Here is a 20,039-nt window from a genome sequence, read left to right as displayed (position 1 = left end):
CACCATGAAGTCTGGTGCCTGGATGCTCCTGATCCATGTAGGTGGCACCACCGCCTGGTGCAGTCAAAATGTAAAGTTATAACTTGCTACACAGCACCAATAAAGACGCATCCCCCTGGCACCGGTATGCGCATGTACCAGGCATGCAGCACCCGCATGCCACTGCACCCTACTGCCCAGCGCCAGCACATGCCTGTACGGGGCAGTTTAGTATGAGATGGGACATTGTCCAGCAGCAGCAGCTGCATGCGCCTGAACCCACTGAGCAGGATCAGAATGGCTTTCTACCAAAACGCGCAGCAGAGCTATCTTGGACATCTCAAGGGTTCTGGGGTCCTGTGCCAAACGTATTTTTGCATCCATGAGTTTCCCGAGCGCCATCCCCGTGTAGCTCCTGTGACCAGGAGGCTGCTTTCTCCTCATCTGCTGCTCTGCTCGGTCTCTGACCCTTTATAAACAAGATGCATGTGAACTCACATAAAAGACCCGCCCGTTTGGCCCCGTCCACCACACACTAGCGGTATGAAACGTCTTCCTGCCAGTCCCCACTATAATAGGCAGCTCATTCAAGGGACATCGGCGCCTTTTAGCGCGCTGGCAAAGTGACAGGCACACGTGGTCACATATTTGTGCAAATGGCAAAAAAATCCATGAGTTCGCGGGAAAACTCGCGGATTTTTTTGCTATTTCGCGCGAATTCACGGACCGCAAATTTGCAAATTTCGTCCATACTTAACCTAAGCAAGATTGTGCCCCCCTACAATGAAGGGGATTACATTCACAGATGGATAACTGCTTTGGAGAGGGCCTGGAAAGTGCAGCAGGTACCCCAAAGTCAGTGAGCAGCAATCTTATGGCTCTCCTTTTCTTATAAAGGTAGAGATAAGCTCCTCCCAGTTAGTGATGGGAATGCTAACAACTACTCTGTCCTGAAGAGTGCTCTGATTGATGGGTTTGGCTTAACCACTTAACAGTACAGGTTGATGTTCAAGGATACCCAGAAGACACAGACTCAGGACTGGACTGATTTTGCAGATTGTGCAACTAAGGCTCTGGAGGGCTGGTTATTGGGAAGCAAAGTACAGGACTTCACAGGATTGTATAATTTGATTATGAGGGATTAGATTCTTAGTAATTGTAATTGTCAAAACCAGCTTCTACACCAGCACCTGGTGGACTCAGATCTGATCTCTCCACAAGAATTGGGTAAGAGGGCAGACAAATCGGTCAGAACCAGGATTAGGCCTAAAAATCAGGGTGGTGACCAGAAGAAAGATTCTACCAAGCCTCAAGAGAAAGGTGGGGATAAATCAAAAGACAAGTCCTCCACAGGGCCCCAAAACTCCAATGGTGGGGGTGGGTCCCAAAACACTTCCTCTAACCAAAAGAAACCGTATTGCCATGTCTGTAAACAGCCTGGCCACTGGAAAACTGACAGCAGTTGCCCAAGGGCCAACAATAAGGAAAACATTCCCCCAAGTAATACTCCCAGACCTCCTGTTACTATTAGTAGTAATCCCCCAGGTGGTGGGAGTGCCCCCAAGAATTTGGCTGGGTTTACTTTGGCAACTCAGGTGGACTCTGGCCTAACCAGGTCCCCTTCCACAGCTACTCTTGTCTGTGAGGGAGATTCTTCAGTCTTCAGCTTCAGCAGAATGTCAAAGGTCCAGAGTTTCGTGTCAAGTTTCGATTCAGGATTAATCTAAAGTCTCAGGACTCAGCTCCTACCTTTATACAAATAAAAGGGGCTGGATTACTTTCTAGGTCCCTCCTATGGGTGGGACCAGGAAGGGGGGTGGTTACACCCCCTTTCCTTTGTCCAGTTTCACGCCAGAGCTGGGGCTGGAGTGCCCCAGCAACCGGTTTTAACCGGGGTATGCATGGAGCACCTAGGGTGCTCCAGGCAGTGTCTCATCTATTCAACCCTCCCTGTCCCAATACACAAAATCCTGTCTGGGGTGGTGCTCGCACCTCCCCAGGCAGGAAACCTATTGTCCAAACCTCCGTGACTGGAAGGACTCCCAGCAGCAGGAGGTCAGACTTGTGTCTGTGGCAGCAGCGTCAATTTTGTGACGCTGGGGCACTGGTTAACTTTAACCGGGATAGTCAGCAACGACATGTCTTCTCCCTCTAGAAGGTTGGAATGCAACCCCCGTCGCCAGAATTGGCGAGGGGGTAGTATTCCAAAGCATATGACACCTTACACGGCATGTTTGGCTAAAGCCAAACCAAAGTTAGCATTAACCGCGAGGATTATAATGCACTTAAGAGTATATGGTATGGCGATATTATAGAACAGCTATATGGACATGGTTCCGAAAGCTGCAGACAGGCTCAGCTCAAGCCAGAGCACCATCTCACAAATAACCAAGCACTCTGCCTCCAGGATTGTTAAGGCCTGCCATAGGAGTGACTTATAGGTTACTGTGTGTCTATATATAAGGGTAGATATAGGAATACTATACCTAAGCAAGGGGTGATTACACAACCTTGCCCCAGCTGAGTGATCAGCCAGTTGTGTCAGTTTGAATGGCCAGCCAGGGGTGGCATAATACATGCTGAAGCCCCTGGTAAGCCTTGGTTGCACCTATGCCCTGTGCACCTATAGTACACTTGTACAAGGGCTGATAAGGTGAACCAATTCCCAATTGTGGATGTACCTAGAGTACATGGTGTAAATTTAGAGAGAGTGCATCTGGGCTGTGGGTCTGATTAGCAGGCCCACAGCCACATCTAAGTCGAAAACCAGGGAAGCAAAAGCAAAACGTGGGGGTGACCATAGGAAGCAGACCCTACTCTCCTACAAATAGTGTGTCTGGTTTTGCATCAGTGAGAAGGTCGTAGGTGTGATGCTTGTTTTTAGAGAGTGATAGAGCATTTATTAGTAGACAGTGTAGAGGGTGGCCTTTGGTGATAGTGGGAGTTTGTTTTGTAGAAGAGTGATCAGTATTGTGTTGGTGTGTAGCAGGTGTGTTTTTAGTGCTGTATTAGCTGTATTAAGATAGCAATCGTGTGTCTGTTCTCTATCGTGTTCCTCATCCAGCATGCTAAGAAGACATTTTGATGGGTCTGCATGTGTATGTCTAGGAGATGGTGTTTGAGAGTGAGTTGGAGTGCTGTGTTGCTTTTGTGGTGTAACATTGTTGTGGCGTAGACTTGGGGAAGCAAAGTTGTGAGGTGTGGCATGTTGCTTATATTTTTTGCGTGTGTTTAAGGCGGAAGGTGTAAGAGTCAGGGGAGGTGGTGCAGCATGTGGGTCAGTCGTAATGTTCTAAATTGTCCAATGGATGCGAGGCGGCTAGAATAGAGGTGCTGTATTGCTGTATCTGTGTTAGGTGTGGTGGAAGAGTGAAAGCTTGTCAATGGAGTTTGTTCCTTTATGTGGTGTGAAAGGTGGGTATATGTATGTATTTTGTGATAGTAAGTATTATGAGGTGTTGTGCTCTGAAGATCTTGTGCTGGTGTGTGTGATATGTTTTGCTTTTGAGGTGCAGTGAAAAGGGGTGCTGATGTATAGGTTTCATGCACTGGATTTGGTTGTGTAGTATTGTTTGTGAGAGGAGGTTGTGACGTAGAAGGCGGTGGTGATGTTCTTATGAGTAGAGTGTAGGTTTTGTGTAGGAGGGAATGAAGTAGACATGAGAGATTTAGCATAGACAGGTTTGTTTCAAGAGTTACAAAGTGTGGTGGTATGCAGTGTGTGTGTTGTGTGTTAGTGTTATTATGGTAGAAGGGAGAGGAGTGTGTTTGTTGGACAACTGATGGAAGGATCATTATATGTTTGTTATTGATAAAAGGTGATCTGTTAGGTGTAATTACAGCAGAGAGAGTATGTCTGAATGGGATGTAGTTATGTACGGTGTTTATTGGCGTTGTGTTAGTGATGAGTGTATTGGTTAGTGGTATAGGATAGAGTTGTGTACTGTTTGTGGGTGATGGTGGATAAGTGTGGTAGTTGGGATAGTAGGGTGTGTAGATGTGGTTTGGTTGGGTTGGTGTGGCATGCTGGTACATTAATCTGTGCATAGTGTTGTGCGTGGTGTACATTTGGTTTGAGTGTGTTGCTCTGGTTGTGGATGTGGATGGTGTGGGCTGGGTATTTCTAAATGAGAAAAAGGGCAGCATTTCTTGCCCTAGTCCCGAACCGGCTCAATATGGCTTAAACTGGTTCAAACTGGCTCAAACCGGCTCAAACTGGCTCAAACTGACTCAAACCGGTTAAAAACGGTAAACCGGTTCAAACTGTTTCAAACCGGTTCATACTGAGCCAGTTTGAGACGGTTTGAAACCGGCTCAAACCGAGCCAGTTTGAGCCGCTTTAAATCCGGTTCAAACCGGCTCAAACCGGTTCAAACTGGCTCAAACTGGTTTAAACTGGTTCAAACTGGCTCATACCGGCTCAAACCGGTTCAAATCATCTCAAACTGTCTCAGACCGGTTCAAACCGGCTCAAACTGGCTCAAACCCGTTCAAACCAGTTTAAACCAGTTCAAACCGGCTCAAACTGGCACAAACCAGCTCAAACCGGTTCAAACCGATTTAAACTGGTTTAAACTGGTTCAAACTGGCTCAAACCGGCTCAAACCGGTTCGAACCAGCTCAGACCGGCTGGAATCTCAAACCGGGTCAAACCGGTTCAAACCGGCTCAAACTGGCTCAAACCGGTTCAAACTGGCTCAAACCTGTTTAAACTGGTTCAAACCAGCTTACTGGCTCATACCGGTTCAAACTGGCTCAAACCGTTTTAAACCGGTTTAACTGTTTCAAACCGGCTCAAACTGGCTCAAACCGGTTCAAACTGGCTCAAACTGGTTTAAACTGGTTCAAACTGGCTTACTGGCTCAAACCGGTACAAACTGGCTCAAACTGGTTCAAACCGGTTTAAACTGGTTTAAACTGGTTCAAACTGGTTCAAACCGGCTCAAACCAGTTTAAACCGGTTTAAACCGGTTCAAACCGGCTCAAACTGGCTCAAACTGGCTTAAACTGGTTTAACCTGGTTCAAACCGGCTCACTGGCTCAAAGCGGTCCAAACCGGCTCACTGGCTTAAACGGTTCAAACCGGCTCAAACTGGTTCAAACCGGCTCAAACTGGTTCAAACCGGATAAAACCGGCTTGAACGAGCTCAAACCGGCTGGAATCTCAAACCGGCTCAAACCGGTTCCAACCGGCTCAAACCAGTTCAAACTGGCTCAAACTGGTTCAAACCGGCTCAAACTGGCTCAAACCGGTTCAAACTGGTTCAAACTGGCTCAAACCGGCTCAAACCAGCTCAAACCGGCTGGAATCTCAAATCGGCTCAAACCGGCTGGAATCTCGAACCGGCTCAAACCGGCTAAACAGGATGGAATCCAGAACCGGCTCAAACAGGCTCAAACAGGCTCAGGCTACTACCCTTGTCCTCTCCGCCCTTAACAGGCTCAAACAGGCAACTACCCTTGTCCTCTCCGCCCTTAACAGGCTTAAACAGGCAACTACCCTTGTCCTCTCCGCCCTTAGCTGAGACGCCCCAAGCCTGGCCTTTTCTATAGCCCTAGTAATCAGGTGACCCCTTCAGCCAATGGGAACCCTAGCCCTAACACTATCCAATCACAACACTAGCCCTAACATCTAGAACCAATAGGAGACCAGGACCTTACAGCCAATCTTAGCCCTAGTCCAAGCACCCAATCAGTTAAAAAACCCTGATCTCTATGTCCAATTAAAGTCCCTGCCAGTAGTCCCAACCCAAGTCCAAGCAGCCAATGGCACAGGTAGCCCTAGTCCCTACTTCCAATAGAAAGCCTAACCCTACTTTAGTCCCACAACTAGTCCAACAACCAATCACACCAGAAGCCCTAAATAGCTACTTCCAATTAAAGGTCTAACCCTAGCCCTAGTCCCACCCTACTCCCAACAACCGATGACATAGGAAGCCCTAGTCCCTACTTCCAATAGAAATCCTAACCCTAGTCCTAGTCCCAACCCTACAATGATTGAATCACAGAACCAGAAACCAATCAGAACCCTCAAATACCCAACCAATGACCCTAATGCAATAGAAACAGCAGATACAACCACCAATCAGTGTACACATGTGCCCCCCGCTAGCAGACCATATAAGGTCCCAGCGACCTCAGACAAGGTTTGCTGGCCAGGGAGTTGGAAGCTGCTTCTCCTGTTTAGAATCTCCTAGGAGACAGACAGGCTCAATCCACACTTTGGACTTCTGCAGGTAAAGTCTTCACTAACTCAAAATCAAACAATACTGTTTGAATACAACTTTACTCTCCCTGCTGGCCAAAAAACGAAGTGCACAGGCCCCAGTTAAGTACAGTTTAAACAGCTCACAGAAGCACCCTCTGATGTAAAATATCCCTGTTGCGGGGAGGGCAGGGGGGCTGGCCTCACTGGCTTGTTAACACAAAATGGTGGCCGGGGGTGCACTGTTTTAACACACAGGTCTTAGCACAGAGCAAAGGAGAAATTTGGAGGGAAAACAGATTTGTCACCAAAGAATGAGAGGGACAAACTACAGAGGTTGGACTGCAAATCCCTGACTTCAACACAGTAAATGCAAGCAATCATGGGCAGGGAAAACCACAAGTTTCAAACACAAAACAGGTGATGAAATATGCAATCACAGGCAGGTAAAAACTGCAATTTTAAACTGTAACAACCACATGCAAAGACACTAATCACTTTTTGAGTTCTTCTGGAAATATTCCAGTAGTTAAGGAATCGTTGATGATTCTTCTTACTGGAATGGCAGCAGAGGTTGTTAAAAAAATTGTCTTGAAAGTTTGTGGCGGACAGGGGTGAGAAGGGCTGCTGGCAGGCCTGCTTGCTTTGACCAGGTCCATAAATTCATTGTGTGAGATGTGTTGGAAGGAACGGTGAGGCTTGATTAGAGCATTCTTGGATAGTTGTTTTGTACAAGGGTTAGTGCTGGTGCTTTGTTTCTGTTTTAAGTACGAGTCCAACGTGTCTGCTTTGTCCGTATAATGATTTGCCAGTTTGTCTGTGAAATCTTGAGTAACAGGATGAATCCCTTCTAAGCAATTTGGTTTTCGAAATTGATTGAGTATTTTATAGAATTCTTAATTTGCACATTTAGCGTTTTGAATCCTGTCTGAATAGTACCTTTTCTAAGCTTTTTTGATAGCCGACTTGTATAATCTGTTAATTTTCTGTAGGTGAAGTTTGTCTCGTTTGGCGTTTGTTTTGAGCCAGGTACGTTGCAGCTTTCTAATTTGTTGTTTTATGTCTTTTATTTTTATGTTTCGCCAAGACGCTTTTTTCTGTTGTGTGGTTTTGAGTGTTATCAGGATGTCAAAAGCTTCCTGTAGCCACTAATATAGATTCTGAACAGAATTTATGGTTTCCAGATTCATACTGGATGTTAGTTGTGTTTCCAAGTGTTCCAAATTGAGTTTGTTCCACGGCCGATAGGTGGATGGATGTAAGGTAGTTTTAGGTGAGTCGCTTAGTGTTTTTTTATGTTGGAAAGTAAGCAGGTGGTGGTCTGACCATGTGACTGGAGTTATAGTTTGAAAGGTAACTAGTTCAGTATTAGCAAAAATGACAGCTAGGATATGTCCAGCAGTGTGTGTCGATTTGTGGACAATCTGATGCAGGTTCAATGCGTCTAGGTCTGTGATTATTGTTTTTGGATGGGTCATATTGGTTTGATCAAACCAAATGTTGAGGTCACCCAGAACAAATAGGTTGGAGTCTATTGTTATCAGGTTTGAAACTGTGTCTAGAAGTGCGTCTGGGAATGTTGCCTTGCTAGGTGAGGTCTGTAAAGGAGCAGAAAGTTACAGGTGGAAGACGGTGTAGGATTGCATCTTGTATGAAGAGCCTCACAATTCTTTATGGAGATGTTGTCAACTTTAGTGATATGTATTGTTTGCCTGAATACAACAGCTAGCCCACCTCCTTTTTTGACAATACGATTTTGGGTGATTATTTGATAGCCTAGAGGAATGGCTTCATGCAGGACTGGAGCCATATCCTCTCCCAACCATGATTCGGTTATGAGTAGTATGTCTGGTTTTGCATCAGTGAGAAGGTCGTAGGTGTGATGCTTGTTTTTAGAGAGGGATCGAGCATTTATTAGTAGACAGTGTAGAGAGTGGCCTTTGGTGATAGTGGGACTTTGGTTTGTAGAAGAGTGATTAGTATTGTGTGGGTGTGTAGCAGGTGTGTTTTTAGTGCTGGTATTAGGCTGTATTAGGATAGCAATCGTGTAGCTGTTCTGTATCGTGTTCCTCATCCAGCATGCTAAGAAGACATTTTGATGGGTCTGCATGTGTATGTGTTGGAGATTGTGTTTGAGAGTGAGTTGGAGTGCTGTGTTGCTTTTGTGGTGTAACATTGTTGTGAGGTAGACTTGAGGAAGCAAAGTTGTGAGGTGTGGCATGTTGCTTATTTTTTTTGCGTGTGTTTATGGCGGAAGGTGTAAGAGTCAGGGGAGGTGGTGCAGCATATGGGTCAGTCGTAATGTTCTAAATTGTCCAATGGATGAGAGGCGGTTAGAAGAGAGGTGCTGTATTGCTGTATCTGTGTTAGGTGTGGTGGAAGAGTGAAAGCTTGGCATTGGAGTTTGTTCCTTTATGTGGTTTGAAAGGTGGGTATATGTATATATTTTGTGATGGTAAGTATTATGAGGTGTTGTGCTTTGAAGATCTTGTTGTGCTGGTGTGTGTGATATGTTTTGCTTTTGAGGTGTAGTGAAAAGGGGTGCTGATGTATAGGTTTCATGCACTGGATTTGGTTGTGTAGTGTCTGTGAGAGGAGGTTGTGACGTAGAGGGGGTGATGATGTGTTTATGAGTAGAGTGCAGGTTGTGTGTAGGAGGGAATGTAGTAGACGTGAGAGTGTTTATCTTAGATTAGTTTGTTTCAAGAGTTACAAAGTATGGTGGTGTGCAGTGTGTGTGTTGTGTGTTAGTGTTATTATGGTAGAAGGGAGAGGAGGGTGTTTGTTGGACAACTGATGGAAGGATCATTATATGTTTGATATTGATAGAAAGGTGGTTGTTAGGTGTAATTACAGCAGGAAGAGTGTGTCTGAATGGGATGTAGTTATGTACGGTGTTGATTGGCGTTATGTTAGTGATGAGTGTATTGGTTAGTGGTATAGGATAGAGTTGTCTACTGTTTGTAGGTGATGGTGGATAAGTGTGATAGTTGGGATAGTAGGGTGTGTAGATGTGGTTTGGTTGGGCTGGTGGGGCATGCTGGTACATTAATCTGTGCATAGTGTTGTGCGTGGTGTACATTTGGTTTGAGTGCTCTGGTTGTGGATGTGAATGGTGTGGGCTGGGTATTTCTAAATTAGAAAAAGGGCAGTATTTCTTGCCCTAGTCTCGAACCGGCTCAAACTGGCTCAAACTGGTTCAAACTGGCTCAAACCGGCTCAAACCGGCTCAAACTGGCTCAAACCTGTTCAACCTGGTTCAAACTGGCTCAAACCGGCTCAAACTGGCTCAAACCGGTTCAAACAGTAAACCTGTTCAAACTGGTTCAATTCCGCTCAAACTGGCTCAAACCGGTTCAAACGGTAAATCGGTTCAAACTGGTTCAAACCGGTTCATACTGAGCCAGTTAGAGCCAGTTTGAAACCGGCTCAAACCGGTTTAAACCTGTTCAAACCGGCTCAAACCGAGCCAGTTTGAGCCGGTTTAAAACCGGTACAAACCGGCTCTAACTGGTTCAAACTGGCTCAAACAAGTTCAAACTGGTTCAAACTGGCTCATACCGGCTCAAACCAGTTCAAAAAATCTCAAACCGTCTTAGACCGGTTCAAACCGGCTCAAACTGGCTCAAACCAGTTCAAACCGGTTTAAACCAGTTCAAACCAGCTCAAACTGGCTCAAACCGGTTCAAACGGACTCAAACCGGTTTAAACTGGTTCAAACCGGCTCACTGGCTCAAACTGGCACAAACCGGCTCAAACCGGTTCAAACCGGTTTAAACTGGTTTGAACTGGTTCAAACTGGCTCAAACCGGCTTGAACCAGCTCAAACCGGCTGGAATCTCACTCCGGCTCAAACCGGTTCAAACCGGTTCAAACCGGCTCAAACTGGCTCAAACCAGTTGAAACTGGCTCAAACCGGTTTAAACTGGTTCAAACCGGCTTACTGGCTCAAACCGGTTCAAACTGGCTCAAACCAGTTCAAACCGGTTTAAACTGGTTCAAACCGGCTCAAACTGGCTCAAACCGGTTCAAACTGGCTCAAACCGGTTTAAACTGGTTCAAACTGGCTTACTGGCTCAAACTAGTACAAACTGGTTCAAACCGGCTCAAATCAGTTTAAACCGGTTTAAACCGGTACAAACCGGCTCAAACTGGCTCAAACTGGCTCACACCGGTTTAAACTGGTTCAAACTTGCTCACTGGCTCAAACTGGTTCAAACCGGCTCAAACTGGTTCAAACCGGCTCAAACCAGCTTGTACCAGCTCAAACCGGCTGGAATCTCAAACCGGCTCAAACCGGTTCAAACCAGCTCAAACTGTCTCAAACTGGTTCAAACCGGCTCAAACTGGCTCAAACCGGTTCAAACTGGTTCAAACCGGCTCAAATCAGTTTAAACCGGTTTAAACTGGTACAAACCGGCTCAAACTGGCTCAAACTGGCTCACACCGGTTTAAACTGGTTCAAACTTGCTCACTGGCTCAAACTGGTTCAAACCGGCTCAAACTGGTTCAAACCGGCTCAAACCAGCTTGTACCAGCTCAAACCGGCTGGAATCTCAAACCGGCTCAAACCGGTTCAAACCAGCTCAAACTGTCTCAAACTGGTTCAAACCGGCTCAAACTGGCTCAAACCGGTTCAAACTGGTTCAAACTGGCTCAAACCGGCTCAAACCAGCTCAAACCGGCTGGAATCTCAAATCGGCTCAAACCGGCTGGAATCTCGAACCGGCTCAAACCGGCTAAAAAGGCTAGAATCCAGAACCGGCTCAAACAGGCTCAGGCTACTACCCTTGTCCTCTTCGCCCTTAACAAGTTCAAGTTCAAGTTCAAGAATTTATATAGCGCACTACTCACCCAGAGGGTCTCAAGGCGCTGGGGGGGAGGAATTATTAATTGTCGAATAGCCAGGTTTTAAGTTGTTTTCTGAAGGAGATGTGGTTCTGTGTAAGGCGGAGGTGAGTGGGGAGTGAGTTCCAGGTCTTGGCCGCCAAGTAGGAGAAGGTTCTACCTCCCATCGTGGATCTTTGGATACGCGGAACTGCGGCGAGGCCTTGAATGGAGGATCTTAGTTGGCGGGTGGGTGTGTAGAAGAATAGTCGAGTGTTGAGGCATTTGGGTCCTAGTTTGTACAGGGCCTTGTGTGCGTGGGTGATGAGACGGAATGTTATTCTCTTGTTGACTGGAAGCCAGTGGAGGTCTTTTAGGTGGCCGGTAATGTGATCTTGGCGAGGGAAGTCCAAGATGAGTCTCGCTGATGCGTTTTGGATGCGTTGGAGTTTTTTCTGTTATTTGGCTGTGATTCCGGCATAGAGGGTGTTTCCATAGTCTAGTCGGCTGGTGACCAGTGCGTGGGTGACCGTCTTTCTTGTTTCGGTGGGGATGCAATGGAAGATTTTTTTGAGCATACGAAGTACGTTGAAGCAGGAGGATGAGACAGCGTTGACTTGTCTGGTCATCGAGAGTGAGGAGTCTAGGATGAAGCCAAGGTTACGAGCGTGGTCTGTGGGAGTGGGTGCTGAGCCCAGATCCGAAGGCCACCATGAGTCGTCCCAGGCAGAGGGGGATGAACCTAGGATGAGCACTTCCGTTTTATCTGAGTTAAGTTTTAGGCGGCTGTTTTTCATCCATACGGCTACTTCTTTCATGCCTTCGTGAAGATTCCTTTTGGCGGTGTTGGGGTCTTTGGTGAGGGAAAGGATCAGCTGGGTGTCGTCAGCGTAGGAGATGATGTTCAGGTTGTGTTGACGTGCGATGGAAGCGAGTGGACTCATGTAAATATTGAAGAGGGTGGGGCTGAGTGATGATCCTTGTGGTACACCGCAGATGACTTCGGTGGCCTCTGATTTGAATGGGGGAAGTCGGACTCTCTGAGTTCTCCCAGCTAGGAACGAGATGATCTAGTCTAAGGCTTTTTCTTTTATGCCGATGTTGCTGAGGCGTTGTATGAGGGTGTTATGACAGACAGTGTCGAAGGCGGCGGAGAGGTCGAGTAGAATGAGGGCCACTGGTTCTCCGTTGTCCAGTAGTGTTCGGATGTCGTCTGTTGCTGCGATGAGGGTGGTTTCGGTGCTGTGTTTGGCTCGAAAGCCTGATTGTGAGGGATCGAGGGAGTTGTTGTATTCAAGGAAGGCGGCGAGCTGGCTATTGACGGCTTTCTCAATGACTTTGGCTGGGAATGGGAGGAGGGATATGGGGCGGTAGTTTTTAAGTTCAGAGGGGTCTGCAGTGGGTTTCTTCAGGAGGGCGCTGACTTCGGCATGTTTCCAGCTTTCTGGGAAGGTAGCAGAGTTGAAGGAGCAGTTGATGACATCACGGAGATGGGGTGCGATGATGGAGTCAGCTTTGTTGAAGATGTGGTGGGGGCATGGGTCTGTTGGCGAGCCAGAATGGATGGAGTTCATTAGGCGGATGGTGTCTTCGGTGGTGATTGGGTTCCAGGCGTTGAGGTTGTTAGAGGGTGGTTTGGGTTCTGAGGGGGGTGGAGAGGATTGTTCGTTGGAGCTGTTTTCGAAACTGTTATGTATGTCTGCAATTTTGTTGTAGAAGAAGGAGGATAGCGAATCGCAGAGGTCTTGGGAGGGAGTGATGTCGTTTGTGGCTGCGGTGGGGTTGGTGAATTCTTTGACGATGTTGAACAGTTCCTTGCTGTTATGGGCGTTGTTGTCGAGTCGGTTCTTGAATGCTGATTTCTTGGTGGATCGAATCAGCTGGTGGTGTTTGCGGGTGGCTGCCTTGAAGGTGGTCATGTTGTCGGTGGTTGGGTTTTTTCTCCAAGTTTTCTCGAGTGTACGGCATAGTTTCTTGGATTTCTTAAGGTCATCATTGAACCAGGGGGCCTTTTTGTTACCCTGTTTGGTTTGGTGGTTTTTCAGGGGTGCTAATTCGGCAGCGCTGTGAGTGATCCATTGTTTGAGTTTGAAGGCCGCTTGGTTTGGGGCCGAAGAGAGGGCGGGTGGGTTAAGGTTGAGCGATGTGAGGAGTTGGTCGGTGGTGACTTTGTTCCATTTTCTTCGGGGAATAGGTTGTAGGGGGTTGTGGGTCGAGGTGGTTTTGTAGCTGAAGTGAACACAGCTGTGGTCCGTCTAATGGAGAGCTGTGGTGTGATCAAAGGAGATGTGTTTGCTGGAGGAGAAGATTGGGTCGAGGTGTGTCCGGCGATATGGGTGGGGGTGTCAACAAGTTGTTTGAGGCCGAGATTGGTCAGGTTGTCCAGAAGGGTGGTGGTGTTGCTGTCTTTTTTCTTTCCCAGGTGGAAGTTGAGGTCTCCCAGTAGAATGTAGTTCTCAGAGGCGAGGGCATGTGGAGTGATGAAGTCGGTGATGGATTCGCTGAATTGTTTACGGGTTCCTGGAGGCCTGTAGATGAGGGTGCCTCTGAGTGTGGTCCTAGGGTCGGTGTGGATCTGGAAGTGGAGGTGTTCGGCGGTTGTAAGGATGTCGTCAGAGTTGGTCGTGATTTTGATGGTGTTCTTATGGACGATGGCGATGCCTCCTCCTGTTTGGATGGTGCGGTCTTTTCGGATGATCTTGTAGTTGTCCGGGATGGCTATGGCGATGTCGGGTGTTGATGATGCGTTCATCCATGTTTCAGTAAGGAAGGCGACGTCCGGTGATGTAGTGTACAGTAGATCCCAGAGTTCAGAGGCGTGTCTGTGGACCGAGCGGGTGTTTAGTAGGATGCACTTCAGGTGGTTTGAGTCGGAGCTGTTTTTGGGGTTAGTGGATGTGGTATGGGTCTTGATGCTGGTAAATCTGCAGGAGTGGCAGGTGAAAGGACCGTGGGTACGTCCCGGGGCAGCTTCGTAGCATTGCGGTGTGCGTCCGGGGTTGAGGGTAAGAAGGGTGGCGGCGTCATACGTTATACGGGAGGAGTGGGTTCTGCGAGGACCAGGGGGTCTGGCGCTGGGCGCGGTCCAGGCGCGGACGGGCGTAGACGGGCTTACCTTTGGCGCACCTTCGGCGCGCAAGGGGCGTGAACGCTGCGCTTGAACGCTCCGCATCTGTCATATGTGGAGAGAGGGAGGGGGAGGGGCGAGGGAGGGTCAGCTGGGAGGCGGGATATGGGTGGAGGGGCGGGCTGGAAGGCACAAACAAACAAGATGGCAGCAAAACAAACGAGGACGATGTTGGGGTGGGCAGAGGCGCACACGTAGATAAGGCCAGGCGCTACAGTATGCAGCAGCACACTTTGATTGGCACGACGTGGGCTGAGCAGGAAATCGTGCAACTCTGAGAGAGGTAAAAACGGCAAGATCAGCTCAAGACACTCAATGTAGTGTGAGCGCAACTCTCTAATTAATATTCACAATGCAGTGCAAGCACAATTCAAAATATCATCAGCAATGCAGTGCGAGCGCAACTCTCCAAGTGATACAAACAATGCAGTGCAAGCGCAGTTCTCAAAAGATACTAGCAGATGATCAATTACACAGATAGCGCTACGATACCACTGGCTGGAGGCAGGGAGCTGGGGGAGCGGCCGCTGCTGACGAAGTCAGGACGGTCAGGACGCTGTGGGGAATGGGATCGGCTATATGTGTCCTGTGGGAGGGAGGGTCAGCTGGGAGGCGGGATCTGGGTGGAGGGGCGGGCTGGAAGGCACAAACAAACAAGATGGCAGCAAAACAAACGAGGACGATGTTGGGGTGGGCAGAGGCGCAGGCGTAGATAAGGCCAGGCGCTACAATATGCAGCAGCACACTTTGATTGGCACGACGTGGGCTGAGCAGGAAATCGTGCAACTCTGAGAGAGGTAAAAACGGCAAGGTCAGCTCAAGACACTCAATGTAGTGCGAGCGCAACTCTCTAATTAATATTCACAATGCAGTGCAAGCACAATTCAAAATATCATCAGCAATGCAGTGCGAGCGCAACTCTCCAAGTGATACAAACAATGCAGTGCGAGCGCAGTTCTTAAAAGATACTAGCAGATGAACAATTACACAGATAGCGCTATGATACCACTGGCTGGAGGCAGGGAGCTGGGGGAGCGGCCGCTGCTGACGAAGTCAGGACGGTCACAACGCTGTGGGGAATGGGATCCGCTATATGTGTCCTGTGGGAGGGAGGGTCAGCTGGGAGGCGGGATCTGGGTGGAGGGGCAGGCTGGAAGGCACAAACAAACAAGATGGCAGCAAAACAAATGAGGACGATGATGGGGTGGGCAGAGGCGCAGGCGTAGATAAGGCCAGGCGCTACAGTATGCAGCAGCACACTTTGATTGGCACGACGTGGGCTGAGCAGGAAATCGTGCAACTCTGAGAGAGGTAAAAACGGCAAGATCAGCTCAAGACACTCAATGTAGTGCGAGCGCAACTCTCTAATTAATATTCACAATGCAGTGCAAGCACAATTCAAAATATCATCAGCAATGCAGTGCGAGCGCAACTCTCCAAGTGATACAAACAATGCAGTGCGAGCGCAGTTCTCAAAAGATACTAGCAGATGATCAATTACACAGATAGCGCTACGATACCACTGGCTGGAGGCAGGGAGCTGGGGGAGCGGCCGCTGCTGCCGAAGTCAGGACGGGTTCAAACAGGCAACTACCCTTGTCCTCTCCGCCCTTAACAGGCTCAAACAGGCAACTACCCTTGTCCTCTCCGCCCTTAGCCTGAGAAGCCCCAAGCCTGGCCTTTTCTATAGCCCTAGTAATCAGGTGACCCCTTCAGTCAATGGGAACCCTAGCCCTAACACTACCCAATCACAACACTAGCCCTACCATCTAGAACCAATAGGAGACCAGGACCTTACAGCCAATCTTAGCCCTAGTCCAAGCACCCAATCAGTTAAAAAACCCTGATCTCTATGTCCAATTAAAGTCCCTGCCAGTAGTCCCAATCCAAGTCCAAGCAGCCAATGACACAGGTAGCCCTAGGCCCTACTTCCAATAGAAAGCCTAACCCTACTCTTAGTCCCACAACTAGTCCAACAACCAATCACACCAGAAGCCCTAAATAGCTACTTCCAATTAAAGGTCTAACCCTAGCCCTAGTCCCACCCTACTCCCAACAACCAATGACATAGGAAGCCCTAGTCCCTACTTCCAATAGAAATTCTAACCCTAGTCCTAGACCCAACCCTACAATGATTGAATCACAGACCCAGAAACCAATCAGAACCCTCAAATACTCAACCAATGGCCCTAACGCAATAGAAACATCAGATACAACCACCAATCAGTGTACACATTTGCCAACCACTAGCAGACCATATAAGCTCCCAGCGACCTCAGACAAGGTTTGCTGGCCAGGGAGTTGGAAGCTGCTTCTCCTGTTTAGAATCTCCTAGGAGACAGACAGGTTCAATCCACACTTTGGACTTCTGCAGGTAAAGTCTTCACTAACTCGAAATCAAACAATACTGTTTGAAGAAAACTTTACTCCCCCTACTGGCCAAAAAACAAAGTGCACAGGCCCCAGTTAAGTACAGTTTAAACAGCTCACAGAAGCACCCTCTGATATAAAATATCCCTGTTGCGGGGAGGGCAGGGGGGCTGGCCTCACTGGCTTGTGAACACCAAATGGTGGCTGGGGGTGCACTGTTTTAACACACAGGTCTTAGCACAGAGCAAAGGAGAAATTTGGAGGGAAAACAGATTTGTCACCAAGGAATGAGAGGGACAAACTACAGAGGTTGGACTGCAAATCCCAAACTTCAACACAGTAAATGCAAGCAATCATGGGCAGGGAAAACCACAAGTTTCAAACACAAAACAGGTGATAAAATATGCAATCACAGGCAGGTAAAAACTGCAATTTTAAACTGTAACAACCACATGCAAAGACACTAATCACTTTTTGAGTTCTTCTGGAAATATTCCAGTAGTTAAGGAATCGTTGATGATTCTTCTTACGGGAATGGCAGCAGAGGTTGTTAAAAAAATTGTCTTGAAAGTTTGTGGCGGACAGGGGTGAGAAGGGCTGCTGGCAGGCCTGCTTGCTTTGACCAGGTCCATAAATTCATTGTGTGAGATGTGTTGGAAGGAACGGTGAGGCTTGATTAGAGCATTCTTGGATAGTTGTTTTGTACAAGGGTTAGTGCTGGTGCTTTGTTTCTGTTTTAAGTACGAGTCCAACGTGTCTGCTTTGTCCGTATAATGATTTGCTAGTTTGTCTGTGAAATCTTGAGTAACAGGATGAATTCCTTCTAAGCAATTTGGTTTTCGAAATTGATTGAGTATTTTATAGAATTCTTTATTTGCACATTTAGCGTTTTGAATCCTGTCTGAATAGTACATTTTCTAAGCTTTTTTGATAGCCGACTTGTATAATCTGTTAATTTTCTGTAGGTGAAGTTTGTCTCGTTTGGCGTTTGTTTTGAGCCAGGTACGTTGCAGCTTTCTAATTTGTTGTTTTATGTCTTTTCTTTTTATGTTTCACCAAGGCGCTTTTTTTCTGTTGTGTGGTTTTGAGTGGTATCAGGATGTCAAAAGCTTCCTGTAGCCACTAATATAGATTCTGAACAGAATGTATGGTTTCCAGATTCATACTGGATGTTAGTTGTGTTTCCAAGTGTTCCAAATTGAGTTTGTTCCACGGCCGATAGGTGGGTGGATGTAAGGTAGTTTTAGGTGAGTCGCTTAGTGTTTTTTTATGTTGGAAAGCAAGCAGGTGGTGGTCTGACCATGTGACTGGAGTTATAGTTTGAAAGGTAACTAGTTCAGTATTAGCAAAAATTACAGCTAGGATATGTCCAGCAGTGTGTGTCGATTTGTGGACAATCTGATGCAGGTTCAATGCGTCTAGGCCGGTGATTATTGTTTTTGGATGGGTCATATGGGTTTGATCAAACCAAATGTTGAGGTCACCCAGAACAAATAGGTTGGAGTCTATTGTCATCAGGTTTGAAACTGTGTCTAGAAGTGCGTCTGGGAATGTTGCCTTGCTAGGTGAGGTCTGTAAAGGAGCAGAAAGTTACAGGTGGAAGACGGTGTAGGATTGCATCTTGTAAGAAGAGCCTCACAATTCTTTATGGAGATATTGTCAACTTTATTGATATGTATTGTTTGCCTGAATACAACAGCTAGACACCTCCTTTTTTGACAATACGATTTTGGGTGATTATTTGATAGCCTAGAGGAATGGCTTCATGCAGGACTGGAGCCATATCCTCTCCCAACCATGATTCGGTTATGAGTAGTATGTCTGGTTTTGCATCAGTGAGAAGGTCGTAGGTGTGATGCTTGTTTTTAGAGAGGTATCGAGCATTTATTAGTAGACAGTGTAGAGAGTGGCCTTTGGTGATAGTGGGACTTTGGTTTGTAGAAGAGTGATTAGTATTGTGTGAGTGTGTAGCAGGTGTGTTTTTAGTGCTGGTATTAGCTGTATTAGGATAGCAATCGTGTAGCTGTTCTGTATCGTGTTCCTCATCCAGCATGCTAAGAAGACATTTTGATGGATCTGCATGTGTATGTGTTGGAGATGGTGTTTGAGAGTGAGTTGGAGTGCTGTGTTGCTTTTGTGGTATAACATTGTTGTGAGGTAGACTTGGGGAAGCAAAGTTGTGAGGTGTGGCATGTTGCTTAATATTTTTTTGCGTGTGTTTATGGCGGAAGGTGTAAGAGTCAGGGGAGGTGGTGCAGCATATGGGTCAGTCGTAATGTTCTAAATTGTCCAATGGATGAGAGGCGGTTAGAAGAGAGGTGCTGTATTGCTGTATCCGTGTTAGGTGTGGTGGAAGAGTGAAAGCTTGGCATTGGAGTTTGTTCCTTTATGTGGTTTGAAAGGTGGGTGTATGTATATATTTTGTGATGGTAAGTATTGAGTTATATATATATAAATATATATATATATATATATATATATATATATATATATATATATATATATATATGTTTTATCCTAATGCTCTGCCCTTCAGTGATGCACTCCGCAGCAGGTAATTCAATTATTTATTGCTTTGGAAGGTCGCATATTCATCCTCATTAATCACCTTCCGCCAACGCGTTTCAAAGCTGTCTGCTTCTTCATCTGGGCGTGATGACTGGTGTGGAGTAATGCTCCCCACGTGTATTCAATCCCATTTATGCTTCGTAGCAGTTCCAGTGTCTCTTGGGATTTGTAGTTGCTTGGTAGCACAACCATACAACGTGGAAGGTGCACAATGTATTTACCCGCAGTGGGTCCCACAGTTCGTCATATAATTAAAAGGGGACACAGTGATTTATCTTGCCTTCACTGTGCATAGAAAAGCTCTCCAGTGAGCTCCGGATTGCAATGCTTCCTTCATTTTCGAAGCTGCCTGCTGCGCCATGAACTAGGAAGGTTCCTGTCCATATTGCCCTGTTCTCCCACGGCTCCTTCCTCATTCTTCAGGTGGTGCGCCAACTACGACCAAAACCGCCGTTATATTTGTTTTATCCTAATGCTCTGCCCTACAGTGACGCACTCCGCAGCAGGTAATTCAATTATTTATTGCTTTGGAAGGTCGCATATTCATCCTCATTAATCACCTTCCGCCAACGCGTTTCAAAGCTGTCTGCTTCTTCATCTGGGCGTGATGACTGGTGTGGAGTAATGCTCCCCACGTGTATTCAATCCCATTTATGCTTCGTAGCAGTTCCAGTGTCTCTTGGGATTTGTAGTTGCTTGGTAGCACAACCATACAACGTGGAAGGTGCACAATGTATTTACCCGCAGTGGGTCCCACAGTTCGTCATATAATTAAAAGGGGACACAGTGATTTATCTTGCCTTCACTGTGCACCACCTGAAGAATGAGGAAGGAGCCGTAGGAGAACAGGGCAATATGGACAGGAACCTTCCTGGTTCATGGCACAGCAGGCAGCTTCGAAAATGAAGGAAGCATTGCAACCTGGAGCTCACTGGAGAGCTTTTCTATGCACAGTGAAGGCAA

This window comes from Lissotriton helveticus, chromosome 1_1 (genome assembly GCF_964261635.1).
Source record: "Lissotriton helveticus chromosome 1_1, aLisHel1.1, whole genome shotgun sequence".
NCBI lineage: Eukaryota > Metazoa > Chordata > Amphibia > Caudata > Salamandridae > Lissotriton > Lissotriton helveticus.
The sequence above is the reverse complement of the archived record's forward strand: the minus strand, read 5'-3'. Positions refer to the sequence as shown.